At 44.1% G+C, this 22003-nt stretch overlaps 1 protein-coding gene across 3 annotated transcripts in view; it reads left to right on the top strand.

Moving 5' to 3' along the window:
• METAP1D (methionyl aminopeptidase type 1D, mitochondrial) overlaps positions 1–22003 on the top strand; it is a 94154-nt gene that overhangs the window by 630 nt on the left and 71521 nt on the right. The gene's annotated exons all lie outside the window — the stretch shown is intronic.

Below are 22003 nucleotides of genomic sequence, written 5' to 3'. Positions count from 1 at the left end.
GATGGTTGGTTCATCCTTGCCTAATGCAGTGCTTGCTTGAGCCTGGCAGCCTGAGGTCCTGAAGGTGGTACGGATTGTGCTTATCACTCAACTATGGTCCCTACTTGGGGTTCTTGTACAAATATAGATGTGGTTAGCCGGTTGGTGGTTGATGTTTGAGTCTATTGAAATTAGAAACCAAAGATGTGCATAAATAGCCTTTGACTAATTGTCAAATTACTGCTCAAAGTGGACAGCTGCCAATATGATTTCTAAGGAGAAGTGACATAACCAGGCGTTTTTCAGCTTGTCTGGTGTGGTTAGGGCAAACAGGCACCCCATGGCTTATATTTCACTTTATTACACTGGAGAAATAACAAGATTAGACGCATCTTTAAAGTAAGCAGATAAGATTTGGATAAATAGATCATTTGTGATTTTAGCAGGCCAGGGAATAGTGTAACTTAGGCAAATTATGCATTGACATTCTGAACAGGTTTTTTTGGGGGGGGAGGAGAAGGAGCTTGAACAACTGTGAGCACTGCACTGGCAGAGTAATGAAAACTAATTTAGAAAGAAATAATAGCAAGAAATTTATTCAAATGGCTCTTGGTGGAAGTAGAAATATTGAAAAGAACCTTAAAAATTCAAAAGCAAGCAGCCGTTACTAGTAGTTGCTAAGCTATAATTCCTTTGAAATGAGGTGCAATTCTTAAATGTTCTGCCATATTGTGCAGTAAATTTTAAATACCATGGCCCCAGTCCACACAAAGGAACTCCCACATTTCTTTGAAATCAACAGGACTTCAAGCTACGACACAATCATATGCATGCTTACACATGGAAGAAAGTCTTATCAGTTAAATGAAACTTATTCACAGGTAAGTGTGCATAGGATTGAAGACTTGGGTGCAATTCAAACCCTCACCCCTGACAGTGATGCCATTTCTGCATCTGTAGTCCAGCCTTTCGCGGTGGCTATGGCTGAAGGCACGGGGAAGAAGGACCTGGCCTGATCTCTGCACCAGCTCCAGGCTGCTGCAACCACTGGGTCTGGATCAGGCCTGATGCCAGTGGATCTTGGGCCAGCTCAGCACCACCTCTTCTTCATTTTCAGAATGTCCCATTTCAGGACTTTTATGCTGGCAGGGATATTGCCACCTGTCTGTTTGGCAGGTGGAAGTAGGAGATTGATTCTGACAGAGATGCTTGTGTCACCCCATTAGCAGTAACCAGTGAGAGCCTGCTTCCTCCTGCAAAGCTGAGCAAAGGGACACCTCCACTCAATCCTACCTGGAGCAAGGGGTGGGCTTGGATTTTTCAGTCAGTTGCAACTAGCTCCCCCCCCCCCCAATTGTTTGCAGAAGAGCTTTACTAGCATAGCTAAGTCTCTGGATCGGAGCCCTAGCTTCAGGGACAATTTGGAAGACCAAAAGGAGAAGGCCTTTGCTGAACTAACTCCCTCCCCTTAAATAATGGTGCAAAATGGTGGTTATCGTTCTAGGCTGGCCTTCCCCCAACTGGATGCCCTCCAAAACTTTTGGATTACAACTCCCATCATCCCTTATCATCGGCTATGCTGGGTGAAGCTGATGGCAGCCGTAGGTGGACTAGGACCTGGGGATTCTCAGCCACATGGAGCCCATGGGGTGACTTTGGGCCAGTCACTATCTCAGTTTAACCTACTGTACCTCACAAGGCTGTTGTGAACCTAAAATGGAGAGGGGGAGAAGCTTGTATGCCACCTTGAGCTCCTTGGAGAATAATAATAATCAATAAAAGCTATAAATAAGATAATTAAAAATGTAAACATCCAGAGGGCACCAGCTTGGGGAAGGTTGGTCTAAGGCACTGTTATAGTCTACACTGCTGTGATTGATTATGCTATTGTAGTAGATTGTAAATGTTCTAATTATGCATTGGAACAACTCTCAAGTATTAGCAATAATTGCATCAGGGTGACACTCCCATCGCTAATAACAAAAAATCAGGATAATGCCCTTTGAAAACCATCTTAAAGGGGCACGAGAGACTGCAGTATCCTTATGTGCACTGATTTACTGATTTTGAAAAGCTAAATCATTACGAAGCAGGCACTCTTCGCATCTTCGTGTAAGTGGCTCTCAATCTTCAGAAATATTCAGTTCCTGGATAAACGCTTGATTTTATATTTGAAGTCCAAAAACAAATAGGAAGGCTATAATTTTTTTTCTTCTCATTTGTGACTTCTTGAACACAAAGGCTCAGGATGTTGACCTATAAGAAAATAATCATGTTTATGAGAAGAAGTCACTTATTCAGTCAATTTCTTCTTGCCTCTGTGTTCATACTAGTGCAGGGTGATCTCTTCTGCGGCTCAAAAAGAAAAATGGAGGGAGAGGTTGTTTAAATTTTGATTTACTGCAAAAAAAGAAGAGGTTAAAAGTCATGTAGTCGTACTCAGTATGCATTTCTAGGTTATATTTTTAAGAAGAGTGCCTGCATGGATTTATACAGTTTGTAGGGGGCCTTGTAATATTAGAATATCAAGCAGAACTTTATTCTGAGTGAGACTTTCTGCATTACTTTTTTTTTAACAACTGTATAGCACTTTCTACAATTCCTGCCACTCTAGGAAGGGGAAAGTGTCTCATATCATAACATTATGATACAGTACAACATGAGTGCTTTTCTGTGCCAGGAGTCTGTACATGCTTGGCAGTTGCTTTTGTAAAACTGGACCTGTACTGTATGTATATACATTGCAAAACAGTGATCCCGTACAGGAAATGTTCCCAATGTTGTGCCCTCTGTCAGGGTTCTGGGAAGAGATACATTACTCATCTGTGCTTTATTTATTTATTTTTGGCTGTTGGAGGCTTGTTGTTTGTGAAAGATTCCTACTTTGTGCGAAGTTTCTCCATCAGCAATCTATACTTGTATGCTCATAGTGCTAAAGACATTGGGGTAGGGGTAGAGTAACATAGCCTAAGGGACGTGGGTGGCGCTGTGGGTTAAACCACAGAGCTAGGGCTTGCTGATCAGAAGGTCAGCGGTTCAAATCCCTGCGACGGGGTGAGCTCCCGTTGCTCGGTCTCTGCTCCTGCCAACCTAGCAGTTCGAAAGCATGTCAAAGTGCAAGTAGATAAATAGGTACCACTACGGCAGGAAGGTAAGCGGTGTTTCCGTGCGCTGCTCTGGTTCGCCAGAAGCAGCTTTGTCATGCTGGCCCCATGACCCGGAAGCTGTACGCCGGCTCCCTCAGCCAATATAGCGAGATGAGTGCCACAACCCCAGAGTCGTCCACGACTGGACCTAATGGTCAGGAGTCCCTTTACCTTTAACATAGCCTGCACTGAAGCACACCATGATATATGAAATCTTGCAATTGCTGTGTCTTGCATAGCTGTCAGTGTGCTGTGATTGGCAGGGATGTAGTGAGGCTCTCTGTGGACTTTTAAAAGGAGACTGTTTTAGCTTTATTAGTGGGGAAAAAAGTCGTTAACAGGTTTACCATACCCATTGAGTCAATCACCCATCTCCTACTACCCTCCTGAGAAAAACCCCACCCCATCCTCCCACTATATATAAGGGTCTGGTGACTTCTGTTTCAGTGTACAGTGGTACCTCTGGTTACGAACTTAATTTGTTCCGGAGGTCCGTTCTTAATCTGAAACAGTTCTTAACCTGAGGTACCACTTTAGCTAATGGGGCCTCCCGCTGCTGCCGGCGCTCGATTTCTGTTCTCATCCTGAGGTAAAGTTCTTAACCCGAGGTACTACTTTCGGGTTAGCGGAGTCTGTAACCCAAAGTGTTTGTAACCCGAGGTGTTTGTAACCCAAGGTACCACTGTATCTGAAGAAGTGTGCATGCACACGAAAGCTTATACCCAGAACAAATTTAGTTGGTCTGTAAGGTGCTACTGGACAATTTTTTTTATTTTTTTATATATTTCGACTGCGTCAGACCAACACGGCTACCTACCTCAATTTAGCTTTATTAGGGCAGTGTTACACTGTGGGTATAAATGTGTATGAGCCGTGAGGGAGCATAGGCTCTGAACTACACTTCCCATTTGTCACGCCTCACTTTTCCCCACTTCTCTTGCTGGTGCTAGTTTCTGCTAGTGCAGGGGAGTCACTAGACTAGTGTAGATTCACTATCCTGGTGCGCTTTGCCAGAGAGGGGTGTTTGTGTGTGTCGTAGTGTCAATTCCCTTCTTCCCCAGCAGGTGTAACTCAGGGATAGGATTATGCTGTCATAATTTTGGTTCCAATTATCAAGCACAGACAACGCAATTGTGTGCATCTCTAACTCAGAAGCAAGTCCTGCTGAATTCAGTGGCACCTACTTCTGTGTAAGTGTATATAGGATTGGAGCCTTTATGCATTTGCAAATGAATACAACAATAGTGTCTGATTTGCAGGATTTCTTTTTGCCAAAGAATAAATTTGCCCTCTTCAAAATGGCATAATTGTCCATGCTCCAATATGGAAATGGAACGTACTGATACTTTAGAAAAGAGAAGTGAGGAAACAGATACACTGCTTGATCCTAAATTGATTGCAATCAGTATTAAGACTGCAGCCCTCAACACATTCACATAAGTAAATGTGTTTAAGAGTAATGCAGATGGCAATGAAAGTACATGGACTTGGGGGGGGGGGAGAGAGAGTCCCACTGAAATCAGCAATGTGGGCTCAAACTCCTGCATAGTTGCCATGGGGCCTAGTGTTACGATGCTTTCCCCTCAGCACAGAATCTGTTGTGATGTTCCTAGTCCCTTTGACCGTCCCCTGGTATCATTACTGTCCTGTGGTTTAATAGCAAACATGAAAGCTAAAGGTCCAAGCCTTCAGACAGAATCGTAGACACTGATCATAGTTGAAGTCTTTGGCTAATGGATGTGCTGATCAAAGGACGACTCTACTTTATTCTGGGCCCCGAAATAATAGCTGAAAATGGAACCTTATTATTACATCTTGACTGTGAAAAAAATAATTAATTCAAATCTGTATTCAGCTAGCACTGTATTTTTTAAAAAATGGCTGTTGATTCGCAGGCCTTATGGTTCCCCCCCAAACATTTTTATTATATCCTATGACATGAAGCGTTTGGGTAGATAGGGTAAAAAGTTGGGAGTTTGGGATTATTTTTTAACTTTTCTGAACTTTTGCTACATCCTAACCCTTCCTGTCTTCCTTTCTTCCTGAGTGGGCAGTTAGTCACGGTACACAGTCTGGGTGGACCATTGTCTCAGCCTTGCTTATCATTCTAAAGCAGATTAGGCACAGTGTTTGAAATTCACCACGTGTCAGTCACATATTGCACTTGGCTATTAGCCACTTGCGACCAAGTGAAGATGCCTGGGTGCCAGGATGGTGTCTGACGTCTCCACCATCTGGAGATGCATGCCTGGAGATCCTTGGATTTTGACTGCTTTCGCACACTAGCAGCAAACCCTGTAGAATTCTTTCTATCCGCTATATTTTATCTGCACAATCGGAACGAATTTCAGGAACCAAAAAGTCACATTGAAAAATACGACTTTCAAGCCATCTGGCCCCAAGATGGAAACTAGGCATTCCATTTTCATGAGTGTAACCTTGGTTTAAGCAGCCATTTGGTGCCTAGCTTACAGTACTGTATATATCTGAGTTTCTAACTCTGATTAGGTGGGCCTTTCACAGGCAAAGGCTTCTAAATACTCAACCGAGTCCTGTGCTTGGGCTGTTCAGTTGCAGTTGGATGATAGGTTGCCTGAAGCTTAAGATCTGCCAGACACAAAGAGACTGCTGAATCCAGACTCGGTATTACAGTACAGCCAAAAAGAAACTATCTGTAGCACATAATACAAATTATTTGCCTGTTTTCTGCAGTTTGGGCAGCTTTAAGGACTAGGTTATTTTTTTCCTTGTTTAAGTTGGCTTTTAATATCATGTTGTTATCTAATGTTAATATATTCAGACGTTTGGTTAAATGTTTGGTTAAAGTTGCAGTATCTTACCACACATCACCTCTTAGCCAAGCTAAGTAAAAGTGGTTGCTAGCCCTTTTAAGGGAGCTGGGTGGAGTGAGGTGGGACGTCCTTTCTCCCCACCCACCCCAGAGCAGGTTTTTTTTGGGGGGGGGGAATGGTTTGTGTCCAGGGAGAGGAAGTCTCACTTTGTTAGATACAGCCCATTGTATGCAGATAAGCCATAACAGTAATCAGCCAACCTCACCAAATAGGCAATATAATTATGGGTCATTTACCGGTATTTCACCAAAATAAAGGGGTAAATGTTCTCCCTTAATCTTTTTTTTCATTGGTTCTACTTCATGGGACCCCAAAATAGCTACTTTTCTAACTGCCCCAGAATGTCCTGTTGTTTTTTTATTAAAAAAAAAAATCAAGTACCATTGTATATGTTGTGAGCTTTTAATAATCCCAACTATTACATTACCATATGTGAACGTGCAGAACGATTTGCCTTTGGTCTACATGGTCTGTATCCTGCAGTTATTGCATGCTGCAGAAAGAAGTCCTTTCGTTAAGGCAGTCTGCTAATTTTCATTTTTTAGTCTTCAGTTACAAGCTTCTGGCAGGTTTTCTGACCACTACTGTTACCTGGTGGCGCCGATATTTCATCAGAGTTAGACAAGCAGACTACCTGGACCTAGGCCCAGATGCCCTGTTGTAAGTGATGAACATGATCCCTTGTGTTAAGGAATTCAAGACTTGTAGTGCTGGGATTCCCAAGGGAGTTGAAAGAAAACTGTGTTCAAGCATTCTCTTTGTGCTTGTTACGTACACAGCATTATGAGCTCAAGCAATTACACATCACCCTGATGAAATCCTTTTTTCAGTTATTGATCATTTATTTCAGGTAGAAAGACTCTCTTAATTTGAACGAATACAAGCCATTAAAGATGCAGTTGCTGTTTAAAGATGACCTGATAATAGTGACTAAGGAAAACAAAGCTCAAGTTTTGCACCATTTTTATTTATTTTTAACTCTGATAAAAATTAACACCAACATTAAGATAATACATCTCATTCCAGCAGTTTGAGTGACTGTTGTCTGCTTTAAAATCTTATCTCTTAACCTGGACCATTTGCATGTTATTGTGTTGAACTGTCTGTTTGGGCTGTGTGCTAGTTTGGCTTTTTAAGACTTATTGTGGATTTCACTGTATAATTGTTATGTTTTTAAAATAGAGTCATTTAATGGCCTAGATGACTTGTTTATGGGGCTTCTAACAAGTATAAATCAATAAATATCCTTCCCAACATTTCCTTTTTCATACAGTAACTTTATGCTTACGTTTTGGGATTGTTTTTTTAAAAATTGTTTATCCTACGTAATGTGCCATGCTTAACTGTACTCTGTGTTTATAGCATGTCATATGTTAATATGTTAAAGTTGGTATACTATAGATCAGAGGTCAGCAAACTTTTTCAGCAGGGGACCAGTCCACTGTCTCTCAGACCTTGTGGGGGGCCGGACTATATTTAAAAAAAAAATGAACCAATTCTTCTGCCCCACAAATAACCCAGAGATGCATTTTAAATAAAAGCACACATTCTTCTCATGTAAAAACACCAGGCAGGCCCCACAAATAACCCAGAGATGCATTTTAAATAAAAGGACACATTCTATTCATGTAAAAACACGCTGATTCCCGGACCGTCCGCGGGCCGGATTTAGAAGGCGATTGGGCCGCATCCAGCCCCCAGGCCTTAGTTTGGGGACCCCTGCTATAGTCCTTGTATGGCAAGTCACTACTCAGTTTTCCTGAATCGGCCCCACTGAAATGTATAGGAGCTCCATCCATTTCAGTAAAATTTGCGCATTAGTCTGCTGATTGGATCTGGGTTGGGTTAATAATGCTTTGAATTAGATGTCATCTAGATTCCCTCTATGGCCATGATTCAGAGGGCCTCATAGGGTACTAGATTTCCTCATCAGGGCTTCTTCAGGTGTGCAGCCCGGGAGTCATTTTGGACTCACAGCTGTCCATGGAGGCGCAGCTCAATTCTGTGTCCAGCTCCATCTGGTACACAGGCTGAGACCCTACCTGCCCACAGACTGTCTCACCAGAGCAGTGCATGCTCTAGTTATCTCCCACTTGGACTACTGTAATGCACTCTATGTGGGGCTACCTTTGAAGGTGACCCAGAAACTACAACTAATCCAGAATGCGGCAGCTAGACTGGTGACTGGGAGCGGCTGCCAAGACCACATAACACCGGTCTTGAAAGACCTACATTGGCTCCCAGTACGTTTCCAAGCACAGTTCAAAATGTTGGTGCTGACCTTTAAATCCCTAAACGGCCTCAGCCCAGTATACCTGAAGGAGCGTCTCCACCCCCATCATTCTGCCTGGACACTGAGGTCCAGTGCTGAGTGCCTTCTGGCAGTTCCCTCGCTGCGAGAAGCCAAGTTACAGGGAACCAGGCAGAGGGCCTTCTCGGTAGTGGCACCCGCCCTGTGGAACGCCCTCCCACCAGATGTCAAAGAGAAAAACAACTACCAGACTTTTAGAAGACATCTGAAGGCAGCCCTGTTTAGGGAAGCTTTTAATGTTTAACCGACTATTGTATTTTAATATTTTGTTGGAAGCCACCCAGAGGGCTGGGGAAACCAAGCCAGATGGGCGGGGTATAAATACATTATTATTAATCTTTCCATCCCTCTCGCTTGTTCTCTTTTCCCCCTCAACCACTCTCTGCAAATTGCAAGCCTTATTTCATATAATCATAGAATTGTAGAGTTGGATAAAATCCCTAAGGATCATCTAGTCCAACCCCTTGCAATGCAGGAATATGCAGCTGTCCCATGGTGGGATTGAACCTGCAACCTTGGCATTATCAGCACCATACTCTAACCAACTGAGCTATCCAGGGCTATTTGCTGCTTAGCAAGCTGCTTCGGTTTTTAATTTACCCGTTTCAGAAGTGGTTAGTGATGTAAGATGAGGAGCTACTGTTTGGGAACCTCAATGAGATGCCCTCACACACAATAACAGGGATTGCTAGATGTCTGTTCATAGTGGGTGTTTAGTGTACTTAATGCTAGTTAAGTCAGTGGGCTTAAGCATGCTTAACTCTGTATAGGAGTGGGCTATAAATCCCCAGTTCTTGGAACTGGGATATTCATTCCCAACCCATGTGTGTGAGAGAGAAATTCATGAGCATGGGATCAAGGACCAGAAACCACCGGCTTCTGATCTTGAAATGCATACTGGGTGTTAGCAGACAAAACAATTTAACCTGCAACCACAAAAGAGAGGTAATACTTACTTCTTTGGCAGGTTAATTAGTTTGCATTTGCAAAGTTCTTTGAAGATGAAAAGTGCTATAAAAATGTTAAATAGTATTTTATATGCTGTCCTCGAGTGGATTAACAGGTGCAGAATTAAAAGCTCGCAGTTGCTGAGAACACTTAACAGTAACTTCTCTCTTTCATCTGCTAATGGTTTTAACTCCCCCCCCCCCTGCAAAGAATGTAAGAAATTTATAGAAATTTACCTATGGTAAATATGTAAACTTCAGGAATGGCTGAGGGAATTCATTTAAAACTGGCTTTCAAAAACGTAACCAAATCAAAAGAAGCATGCACTTGCGTAACCTGGTAATATCGCTTACCAATCTTGACTGTTGTTTAATAAAAATCCTCTAGTCTGGGAATTTATAGAATTGTAGAGTTGGGAGGGACCCGAAGGGTCATAAAGACCAAGTCCCTGCAATGCAGGAATCTCAGCTAAAGCATCCATGACAGGTGGCCATCCAACCTCTGCTTCAAAACCTACAAGAAAGGAGAGTCCACAACCTCCCGAGGTTGGAGTTGTTTGATATCATGTCTCTTGGGACAACAGCCCAGCAAAGAGTCGCTTGAGGCACCTTAAAGATCGATTCTGCCACAATAAAATTGTTAGACTTAAGGTGCCGTAAGACTCGGTTACTTACATCTGCTGGATTAGATGGAGGTTTGATTCTTATGGGTGCTATTCAATTTCTGCCAGCTCTGGAGGAGAGCAGACATGTCTGGGAGAGGGAAAAGGTAAGTCAGGGCAGTGTTTTCTTGTTCTTTCCATCATGTTCTGCCACACTCGTCAACCATGGCGTGGTTCGGCTTCATCTCTTTGACCACACATCTAATCAGCTCCTAAATGGAGGAATATCCGCATTACATCTTCAGCAAACCAAGCGACAGCAGAAAGAGGCCCCCTTTTCCTACCATCTCTGTCATCTTCCCCAGGCTCCTGAACTAAATAGTATACACATGTGCCCTATAGTGGCTTGAGTCAAGGGTCAAATTATAACTTCCCAGGGTTTCGGGTCCCTGGTCCCACGACCTGGAAACCTTGAGAAGTTACAGTTTGCAGGGATTCTAGGCTACAGGATGCTGCTAGAGTAACTTAGGCAAGACTTCAGCTCAGCCCTCAAAATTTTTGGAAGGGCAAAAAGGCCAGGAGCGTCAATAGGACTCATCTTAAAATGAGTTAACTTAGGCCAAGGAGGCTCTCCTGGCACCCTTATTACATATATTTAGGTGCCAGGCAAAAATGTTCCAAGCCTTTGCCTAATTAAAAAATCTACACCTTTTTAATGGGACGTGGGTGGCGCTGTGGGTTAAACCACAGAGCCCTAGGGCTTGCTGATCACAAGGTCAGCAGTTTGAATCCCCACAACGGGGTGAGCTCCCGTTGTTCGGTCCCTGCTCCTGCCAACCTAGCAGTTCAAAAGCACGTCAAAGTGCAAGTAGATAAATAGGTACTGCTCCGGTGGGAAGGTAAACGGCGTTTCCGTGTGCTGCTCTGGTTCACCAGAAGCGGCTTAGTCATGCTGGTCACATGACCCGGAAGCTGTATGCCGGCTCCCTCGGCCAGTAATGCGAGATGAGCATCGCAACCCCAGAGTCATCCACGACTGGACCTAATGGTCAGGGGTCCCTTTACCTTTACCTTTTACACCCTTTTAAACTGGGCCAGGTGGGTATTTTTGTTTGTTTTTTATATTGTAAACCACCCTATGCTCCTCAGATGAAGGGCATTATAGGAATAATAATAATAATAATAATAATAATAATAATAATAATAATAATAATGTTTTACTATGTTTTTATATATGCTGGAAGCCGCTCAGAGTGGCTGGGGTACCCCATCAGATGGGCGGGGTAATGTCTGAATTATTTCAGTTTAGCTGAGATAATTTTGAATCTGGTGCAGGGAAGTTCATCTTGTACAGTCATATCTTGGATTCCGAACGCCTTGCGAGTCAAACATTTTGGTTCCCGAATGCTGCAAACCCAGAAGTGAGTGTTCCTGTTTGCAAACGTTCTTTGGAACTCGAACGTCCGACGCGGCTTCTGATTGGCTGCGGGAGCTTCCTGCAGCCAATCGGAAGCCACGCCTTGGTTTACAAACGCTTTGGAAGTCGAACGGACCTCCAGAATGGATTCCGTTTGACTTCCGAGGTACCACTGTAATAGGATTGTCAATGGCCCCTCTAAGATGGTGCCCATTTTGTGGAGCCCAAAGAGAAGGAAGAGGAGGAGACTTTACCTGTAACTAGGAACTGGGTGGTAGAAAAGACAGGATTTTTTGGTCAGGTCATCTCCCATGCCTTTTCCTTTTCTTTTGAGAGAGAGGGAGAGGGAGACTGAGACGTTTGACTCAGGGAGAGGGCGACAATGGCTCTTCAGTTTGTGCCTTTTTCCGGTGGGGAGGGTTATGGTGTGGCTGGTCTGCCTTTGTTCCTTAGAAGCAAGCTGTCTCTCTTTCTCCAGCCATGGCTCTGAGAGAGCTCAGAGTTTGCCTGCTGGGGGGGACACTGGTGTGGGCATATCAAGCACTATATAGTGCTTTGTAGAAGACAGCTTTGATCCCAACATCAATCCAACAATTAGAGCATCTTTTATGAGAAAGACAGTGCAGTATCAGAATGGCTTGCGTAAATTCCTAATGTGGGATACAGCCGGGTAAAGACGATTTCACGCTCTAGCGCCAGTGTACTACTGAGGTTCTGCAGCAGCTATTTATGTTTATGAAATCATCGCAAAAGAGGAAACGTTTCAACGTTAAGGAGCTGTGTGAAAGAACTTCAGTAGCATGGACATCCCGACATAGTTGCTGCTATTGCTGGAAATAAATGTGATCTTAACAATGTAAGAGAAGCCGTGGAAAAAGATGCTAAAGACTTTGCAGATCCCATCCACAGAATATCTGGAAAGACCAGGGCAAAAAAATTGCAACAAACATAAATGAACTATTTATAAAAAATTAGCCATAGAATTCCTTCAACAGATATAAACCTTCAAAATGCAGCTGTTGTTGACTTACACTATCATATACCAGAGTAGTTTTTAGAAAGTGTTTGACCTTGGAAATTAGGGGTTTATTTGGAGTATAGTTGACTTAGGTCCCCTCCAGATTTTGCTGGACTCCAGTTCCCATCAGCTCCAGCTAGCATGGTGTGCTATCAGGATTGATGTGAGTTGTAGTCCAGAACATCTAAAGGACATCCTGCCATAACCAACCTGCTCTCTACCTGCCATTGTTGGATTTTTGTTTTGATTGTTTGCAGATTCATTCACCGCTTCGCAGCAGAGCATTACTGAAGTGGTGTACCGTAAAAAAAGAAGAAGAAAATAGATTGCAAACTCAGTAAACCAAAGACAATAAAACAAGTCATACTTATACAGTTATTCTTTCATTAAAAAATAGGTCATATTTTGCTCAACATCTACAACTCCCATATCCTTTGTGTGAAAAATGAACAGGTGGCAACCCTATCAACTGCAATGCTTTCTTGCATGTATGAATCTGTCAGTGAGTTTATTACCATGTCAGTTTTGATCACAAACTCTGAGTTTGCATTAAAAAATAAATTGGCCTACAGATCGAGCCATTAATTCATTGAGTTAATTGACAATGACTTTACAACTCTGGCTTTCCCACTGAACTCTGGAAAAGCTCCTGGCCTTGCCTATAAGGTCCAGATGTTGTGCTTAAACTAAAATTCCACATGGAGGTCGAAGGGGGACTGATTTGAATACCACACCAAACTTCAGACAAGGGCAAGAGATTTGAGCCTCTAGTAAAACATGCATACTTTTGGAGCAAGGAGCAGGTCTGAGGGGAAATAATATTGTGCATTCTGAACTTGAACAAGCACCCTCTTTCTCTCCCTGTAACCGATTGAACTGCTACTACAAAGAAACATAGAAATTTGAAAAAGAACTAATACAAATTAAAGGAAAATATATCTCACGAGTCTATGATCTATTTTTAGAATGGAAATTAAAGGAAGAACAGGTAAAGACCATGATGGTAAGATGGGCGCAAGACCTAGGTTACAACATTCTTATGGAACAATGGGGGAAACTATGGCAAGAAGACATTAAGTTTACGGCCTGTTATAATCTTAGGGAAAATACTATGAAGATGATGTACAGGTTGCATCAAACACCAGTACAACTTGCCAAAATGTATAAAAACAGGTCACCCACATGTTGGAGATGCAATAAGCAAAATGGGTCTTATTTACACGTGGTGGAACTGGAAATTTTAGAATTTTGGAATAATGTATATGAAGAATTAAAAAAAATTTTTTTAATAACATTTAAAAAAGACCAGAAATATTTCTTTTAAGTATATTGCCAACTGAAATAGGAAAATCGAAAAGACCATTGTTCATGTTTGGGGTAACGGCGGCCAGAATTTTAGTGGTAAGAAATTGGAAAAATAGTAAAACAACTAATATAGCAGACTGACAAACATTAATGGTAGAATACTTGCAGCTGGCAAAGGTGAAGGGAAGATTTAGAGGCCAAACAAAACAAAAAGTCCACAAGGAATGGAGACTATTTAAAGAATATTTGAAGAACCATGGTACAGTATAAAGGGTAAGCTCCTGGCAGAACTAGACTGAGCCTTGAAGTGATACCTCGGGTTACGGACCCAATCTGTTCTGGGGTGCCGTTCCCACCCCAAAAAGTCCGTAACCCAAGCGGCGATATCACGCATGCGCAAAAGTGCAATGTGCTTCTGCGCATGTGTGAACTGCTCAGAACGCTTCTGCGCATGTGCAAACCGCGCAGAACGCTTCTGCACATGCTCGCTGGGATAAACCCGGAAGTTTGCCACGTTTGCAACCCAAAAAAACACAACCCTTAGCGAATGCAACCCGAGGTATGACTAAAAGTAATTGACAATTTAATAGAAATATGATTTAAAAATAGAGGAAATAAGTAACTGTGTGGTAAAAGTGTATTTAACAGATAACGAACAATGAGAATGTTTGGAAGTCTTTTTTAAAACCTCAACTACATTTTTTTCTTTATTTTTTCTTTTCTTTTCTTTCTTTTTTCATAAATTGTAGTGTCATGTATATTGCGAGGTATACAAAGTATCTGCTTCAGTTGCCATTGTTTTCTTTTTTGTTACAAACAAAAACAGAGAGTGTTGTATAAATGTTGTATAAATGTATATTTTTTAAAAATAATAAAGACTGAATATTAACGGGGGGGGGAATGAACTGCTACTACAAAGAAAGGTATTAAGAGTGATTCTGTAACACTTTCAAATGGCTACCTCTTCCTTCTTTGCTACTAGCTTGAGTGGTCTATGGTGTTAGGAAAGTAAAAAAATGCACTTTAGTGTTTGGAAGACACACTGCCCAAGACAACTTTTGAAATAAGTGGTAAGGTCAAGGAGCCGGTAGGGATCATAGCTTAAACAATTTAATATCCTCTGCCTTACACAGGCACAGTCAAAACAGGTCTTTAAATAATGTTTATGCCAGTCTTGTGTGTGTGGACTCAGTTGCAAATAAAACGTTTTAAGTGTGTTGCAATATACAAATGTGACACTAGATGGTGACAGTGAGCTATGGCAAATTCAATATATTTTTCAAAACGTTTTTTAAAAAAGCATTTTCATAGAGTTTTTTTATATGTGTGTAGATTCTACCAGTGTGTGTGTGTGTGTGTGTGTTCAAGTGTGCTATGAAACAAGGAGCTGAGCATATGTGTAAGGTAGAGCAGTATTAATTTTGCCACGTTGCAGAAGTAAGGAATGCAAGTGTAAACGTGGTGAAGTTTCTAGCTTATAATGCAATCCTAACAATGTTTACTCAAAAGTAGGTACTTTTGAATTCAGTGGGGCTTACTCCCAGGTAAGTAGGTTTAAGATTTCAACCCCAATCTTAACTCAGTTGTGTGTATTTTTTAAGAAGCCCAGGCTAATGTGAAGCAGGGTGCTGAGGAAATATGTGGTTGCCTACCTGTTGATCCTTAACATTCACAGCAACTGCCTTTGATGAAGGTCTGAGGATGTGTTGTGAAGACATAGGGTCAGTGGCAGCTGTTGTGGTGGGTAATAGCAGTGGAGCTACCCTCCCCAGGTCACTACAACATGGATGGGGAAGCTTTTTGGTTCTGCAGGTCAAATGTGGTATGTGGTGGGTCTGGCTACTGTCAATTATGTGACATCACAATGCTGTCGGGTGATTGATGCTTTGATGTCCCAAAGTTGGGACGTCAAAGCACCATGCACAACCGATTCAGGAGGCTTCAGCTCTGCCACCTATTGGCTAATGGGTGGTAGAGGCCAAATTCTGCTTTCCCTTTCCAATGTGCAGTCAGGAGCGCACTTGAAGGCTACCAGTTATGCATTGGCAAACACATATTACCTCTGGTATAAGGCCGTGGTGTATCCAAGAGTGCCAGCCTGATGCTGGGTGCCCATATGCAGGTGACACAGGTGATAATCATCTCTTGTTCTTTGTCTGCCGTATACGGTATTCTAGAGAATGGTACATTGGCTCTATACATGGGGGTTCCATTGAGCTATCAAGACTAATAGCCACAGGTTATGCTCCATGTATCTATCTCAGAGGTTTCCAACCTATTTGAATCCACTGCTCCCTTGACCAACCCCATTCTTTCTGCGGCTACCCTGTGGGCTACAGGGGAATCTCCCCTTGCGTTGGAGTTCCATTCTGGGCCACTGTGTGCATCACTTGAACGTGCATAAGTGGGGATTCCCCTGTTCCATCCCCACCCCTTTTGGGTGCTGTTTTCAGTGCACACTCGGGCAGTGCTCTTTCAGAGATGACCAGCATCACATAGCACAGAGAAGCATGAAAATGTAGACAAGCGCATCTCATTTGCCTGTTTGATTAGGGAGTTTCCAGCTTTGTGTTGCTATTTTTTCATCAGAGGAGGGAGGGAAGGAGGGAGGGATGGGGGCCAGCAGCACTCTTGACCATCATTCAAGTCACCCCAGGGTGCCACGGCACACTGGTTGAAAACCAGCTATCTGAAGCCCCCTTCATGCTTTGCTTGTATGAAGAGACAAAGCAAGAAGAGAGGGGTTGTGGGACTTCATTTTTGAAGTCTGGGCATAACTAGTGTGGGCTTCTGATGTGGGTTGTTGTTGTTTATTGAATTTATATACCGCCCTATTAAAAAAAAGTGTGGGTGGCGCTGTGGTCTAAACCACTGAGTCTCTTGGCTTGTCAATCAGAAGGTCAGTGGTTCGAAACCCTGCAACAGAGTTAGCTCCCATTGCTCTGTCCCAGCTCCTGCCAACCTAGTTGTTCGAAAGCATGCCAGTGCAAGTAGATAAATAGGTACCACTGCGGCAGGAAGACAAACGGCGTTTCCGTGCGCTCTGGCTTCCGTCACAGTGTTCCGTTGTGCCAGAAGCAGTTTAGTCATGCTGGCCAAATGACCCAGAAAGCTGCCTGTGGACAAATGACGGCTCCCTCGGCCTGAAAGCAAGATGAGCACCACAACCCCATAGTCACCTTTGATTGGACTTAACCATCCAGAGGTCCTTTTCCTTTTCACACCCTGTACCCAGAGGTCTCAGGGAGGTTCACAGGATAAAATCAAAATATAAAACCACAAAATGCATAATCAAAATAAACAACCCAATAACACCCCCCCCCAAAAAAAACATTTTACAAGGGCATACGGTGTCAATCAAATCAACCAAAGGCCTGGTTAAAAAGGAACATCTTTGCCTGGCACCTAAAGGTGTATAATGAAGGCGCCATTGTTTTTCTCTACCCATGGAGTCTTCCTTGGATCCTGGGACTCCGATTCCTTAGGATTCCAGAATACAGGGAAGCCTCTGCATGAAGCAGCACTCATCCTAAGGAAGCCATGCGCTTGGGGTTGGGCAAATGTCTCCCCTCCCCCCTCTTCTCTACTTGCTTTCCCTCTTCACCCGAGTAAAGCGTGAAGGAGAGGGCTTAATTCTGCGCTAGTTCTCAGAAGTGGGGTGTTAATTGGGACGAGACACAGGGCAGCGAGCAACTGTGCAAGCAATCTGTGCTGCGCTCTTGCCTCAAATCATGTGCAAAACAGCAGGTGCAGGCCTACTGAGAGGCGGCCGCGAGCCGCAACCGGCCCAGAAACAAACGCTGATTGCCGGCCTCATTGACAAAGCACTTTCTGTAGCTGGAGCGGGCTACCCCTGCGACTGTTTCCCATTTGTTTCTTCCTGTGTACCAAAATTAGTTTCATATTGTTTGAACCGAGTGGTAATGGATTCTCCGTCATGCAAGCCCAGTCCCCTTCCAACAAAGAAAAGAGCCTGATTTGGCGGAGGGAGGGGAGGGGAATGCGGCGCTGCATATCAAATACATGCTGATGTTGCGGTGGGACGAAGCGCATTCCCCCCCCCCAATTTCTCCTACACCTGTTTGGACAGAAAAGGGTCACAGAACAGGGTCCCCAGGGAAGCCCGCTGAAGAGGTGATTAATTGCCTACCTGCTCATTAAAAGGATCCAAGCGGATAAATTCACCCAAGCCCGTTTCCATAAGTGTCTCCTTGCGCTGCAGCACAACACTAAAGTTACAGGCCTTCCAAATGTCCCTATTTCCGAGGGACAGGCCCAAGTTTACAGAAACAGACCAGGTTTCTGATTTGATCCCGGAATGTCCCCATTTCCGTCAGAGAAATGTTGGAGACATGTGACCCCCCCCCAAGCCAAGGAGATAAGAAACTACACAGCTTTTAAAAGACACCTGTGCAGGGAAGTTTTTTAATGTTTTATTTTGTTCTTATATAAGTTGGAAGCCGCCCAGAGTGGCTGGGGCAACCCAGTCAGAGGGGCGGCGTATAAATAATAAAATTATTATTATGGAAAAGACCGTCCCTATTTTCATCAGAGAGATGTTGGAGGGTATGAAGTAAAATAGTATGAGCTGTGCGTACAGTGGTCTAAACTACTGAGCCTCTTGGGCTTGCCGATCAGAAGCTCGGCGGTTTGAATCCCTGTGACAGGGTGAGCTCCCGTTGCTGTGCCCCAGCTTCTGCCAACCTAGCAGTCTGAAAGCACGCCAGTGCAAGTAGATAAATAGGTACCGCTGTGGCGGGAATGTAAACGATGTTTCCATGCGCTATGTTTTCCATCACTGTGTTCTGTTGCGCCAGAAGCGGTTTAGTCATGCTGGCCACATGACCTGGAAAGCTTTCTGTGGACAAACGCTGGCTCCCTCGGCCTGAAAAGCGAGATGAGTGCTGCAACCCCATAGTTGCCTTTGACTGGACCTAACCCTTCAGGGGTCCTTTAACTTTACCTTTTTTACCTGTCGTTTGACTGTCTTCTTCCTCTTCCCCCCCCCACCGGCCCATTACCGAGGTGCTTTGAACGTCTTGCAATTCCAGAAGTCAAGGAAACTTACTCCTTGGCTTGTGAAAACCATGCCCGAGTGTTGACGATGACTGCCTTTGTGCACATGTCGTAGTAACCTTATAACTAGTAATCGCAGGGTTTTTCGCCTGTCTCCTGCTCAGGTTGCCTGAGCTCTCGCCCTTCCTCATCTGCAGAACGGTCTTCTCCCAAAGGGAACCAGGCCAGGCCGGATGCCTTGTCAGGTGTCTGCCTCGCCATCAACCCACAGCTTGGTGGTTAGGTGACAGCAATTCTGCGCCTTCTGGCCTTGAACCAGGGAAGGGTGGGCCATCCCTTGTCATGAGGTGTTCCCTCTGTGTGAATGAGGGGCTGGGAGGGGGGGGCGTGAGCACAGCTCTAATGCCCTGCTGTGTTTTCCTGCTGTGAAAATAGGGGTATGCTGTGACAGGCCCCAGGCTGGGCCTTTTCTCTTTCAAAGAGGGAGGGGCTGAAAAAACAGGTGCACTCTGCGGTTGCTCTATATCTGCTGCCTTCGTGGTGGGGCTGCATCTGGTCAGCTGAAGGCGCTTTTTTATTATTTAAACTTTCCATGTGTGATTAGGGAAATGCTTGATTACATGGGCTTGTTCCTTTATTATTTGGGCTCTGTCAGTTCTGATTGTGTGGCTATTCCTGTATCTTTGTTCCAGTGCACTCCAGGCAATGCATTGCAGTGGTGAACATTTAATCCCTTAGATTTTGGCTTTTTTATTTTATTTTTTTGTTCCCAGCAACTCAGCAGAAAACAGAAAACTAAGTTCCAAATCATAAACATCTACACATGGTGCTGCTGAACTACACAGATCAACCCATCCCGTTGTCCATTCTGGATGGGGATGATGGGAATTGTAGTCTGGGGGGGGCTAATAGGTCTCCTAGCCCTGGCTTGTTCAACACTTCTGCATCTCCCTGCTGCTGCATGGAACAATAACACATGTACCAGACCTTTGGATTTAGTAAGTAAAGTAATTTAAACTTTTTTAAAAAAAACCTTCCACGCATACGTGCTACTAAGTGGGCTTTGCAATGACTGCCAATCTGTGTAGGTTGAAGCAGCGATGGTCAATCTGTGGTCTTCCAGATATGCTCCACATGTCCATCGGTCTGACTCTGAGATCATGGGAGTTCTCATCCAACAACATCTGCAGAGCTGCAGATTGCCCACTCCAGGGTTAAAATGGCCAGTTTGCCCTGGGAATCAACCTTGCAAATGTTCCCCCAGGGGGTGATGTTCTTGACAAGGCTTGCATTAGCCTGACTGGTCTTTTGTAGAAATTCAACCGCACTGCAAACTTAATGAGATCAGGGCTCCTTCCATCACCTCTTCCAAGAAACAATATTCCGCGGTGGCTTCTCAGTTTTCGCCCGTCTTGTTAAATCTACCATCCGATTCAGCCTGGTGTCCCTGCACACATGTAGGGGCTTCTATTCTCTCTCGTTGAAACCTAGGCGAGTCTCTTTGAACAGCTACTTCATCACCAGTTAACCTAGCAGGGGTCGCGATCAAATGTGATCATTCCATACGATTGCACCCAGTGATTTGATGCAATTTACTTTTTATGACTCTGTGTGGAGTTTCAGGGCTGCTTCAGAGTAGGAAAAACATCACAGGTGAGATAATCTTCTTGACCCACGTACTCAGTTGCGAAATACCTGCAATGTGCTTCACAAGGTACAATATGCACATTTCTTCCCAACCACTTGTGTACAGGTGGCCCAAGTATTTATTTGGCTACAGTGGATAAGAGAGGGCACTGTAGCTCAGTGGTAGATTCACATGCTTTGTGTACACAAGGTCCCTGGTTCAAGTCCCAGCAGTGTTAGAAACTCAGACATATAATCTAATCACCAAATGGCACCTTAAACCTGGGCTGTGGTCACAACAATGCAGTGTCTAGGCTCTGTTTCCCTCCCACCTATGAGATGTTAAATTATTATTATTACTATTATTATTATTATTATTATTATTATTCATTCCATTTCTATACCACTTTATATTTTAAAGAACAAATCTCAAAGTGGTCTGCAACACATTAAAACATACAAATAAAACAATCCAGAATAAAACTAATTTAAGCTTCAAGGAAATATTTCAGATCCTTCCCTAAGTGACATTTTGCTTTCCCCAGTCACCAGCCTGGCATCCAGAGATCTCCACGTGGTCGCAATTGGACCTGTGCCACTCACAAAACGTGACTAGCACCTGGCTAATTTTGAACACTTGAGTCCCAGCATCTCCAGTACGAAGATGGATTGTTGGCCGCTGTGGGGAATAGGATAATGGACTAGGTAGGAATTTGCCCTGATCCACTAGGGCTTTTCTTCTGTTCTTCAGGAGCAGCTAGGAGGTGATCTGAAAGACATGGATAGCTCGGTTGGTTAGAGCATGGTGCTGATAACGACAGGGTTGCAGGTTCGATCCCCGTATGGGGCAGCTGCATATTCCTGCATTGCAGGGTCTAGGACTAGATAATCCTCAGGGTGAGATGCTGCTTGTCAGAGTAAACATTACCAGGTTAGGTGGAGACACAGTCTTAGCTGTGCACCTTCCCTGTGTTGGTTTATTATTACATTTATGTTCCACCTTTTCTCCACAAAGTTCACGGCGGCGTACACACTTCTTCCCCAATCCGTTGTCTCATCACAGCAACCCTGTGAGGAAGGTTAGGGCTGAGAGACCTTGACTAGCCCAAGGTCACCCAGTGGGCTTCATGACTGAGAGGGGATGTGAACCCGGATCTCCCAGGTCTTAGTCTGGCACACTAACCACTGCTCTACTATGGATGCCACTACACAGATAACAGCATGTGCATGTTTTTGTGCTCAGCTGTGAAATTGCATAACCTGAGAGTGGTGTTTTGAGCTGTTGGGAGGATGAGCAGGGTACAAATACAATGCTTGACGAATTGGATCCAGGGTGGAAGGCACCAAGGTCCAGTCAAGGCCTCCTGCTGAATGAATGGGAGCAATGAGGAGGCAGCTCTCAGGGTTTTCCTCTGTGTCACCTGCCACACTACCACAACCCTCCACAGCAGATCCTTTTAAGGGACACAGGCTGCAGGGAGAAGGCAGAATCTGCTTGAACTGCCTCTTCCACATCCTCCACTGGGAGTGGGGCTGGGCGATACCTGGTTTTCAACACCGTGATATATCACCAGCTAAGCACCATGATATACCGATTTATGACAGTATCTGAAAGCGGGATGGTGCTGTGTAGAGGCATGGGCTGGCATCACGATTTCCCCCACATCGTGACTTTTGCCGGCGCCTGCTCTTGTGAATCGTTCTCACCTGCAGGAGGCAAGGGTGAGCTGAGCCGGCAGGGTTAACAGGGTCTGCAGGACTCGAGAGAACCATTGGCTGGCTTC

The sequence above is a fragment of the Lacerta agilis genome, chromosome 1 (genome assembly GCF_009819535.1).
Source record: "Lacerta agilis isolate rLacAgi1 chromosome 1, rLacAgi1.pri, whole genome shotgun sequence".
NCBI lineage: Eukaryota > Metazoa > Chordata > Lepidosauria > Squamata > Lacertidae > Lacerta > Lacerta agilis.
The sequence above is the reverse complement of the archived record's forward strand: the minus strand, read 5'-3'. Positions and strand labels throughout refer to the sequence as shown.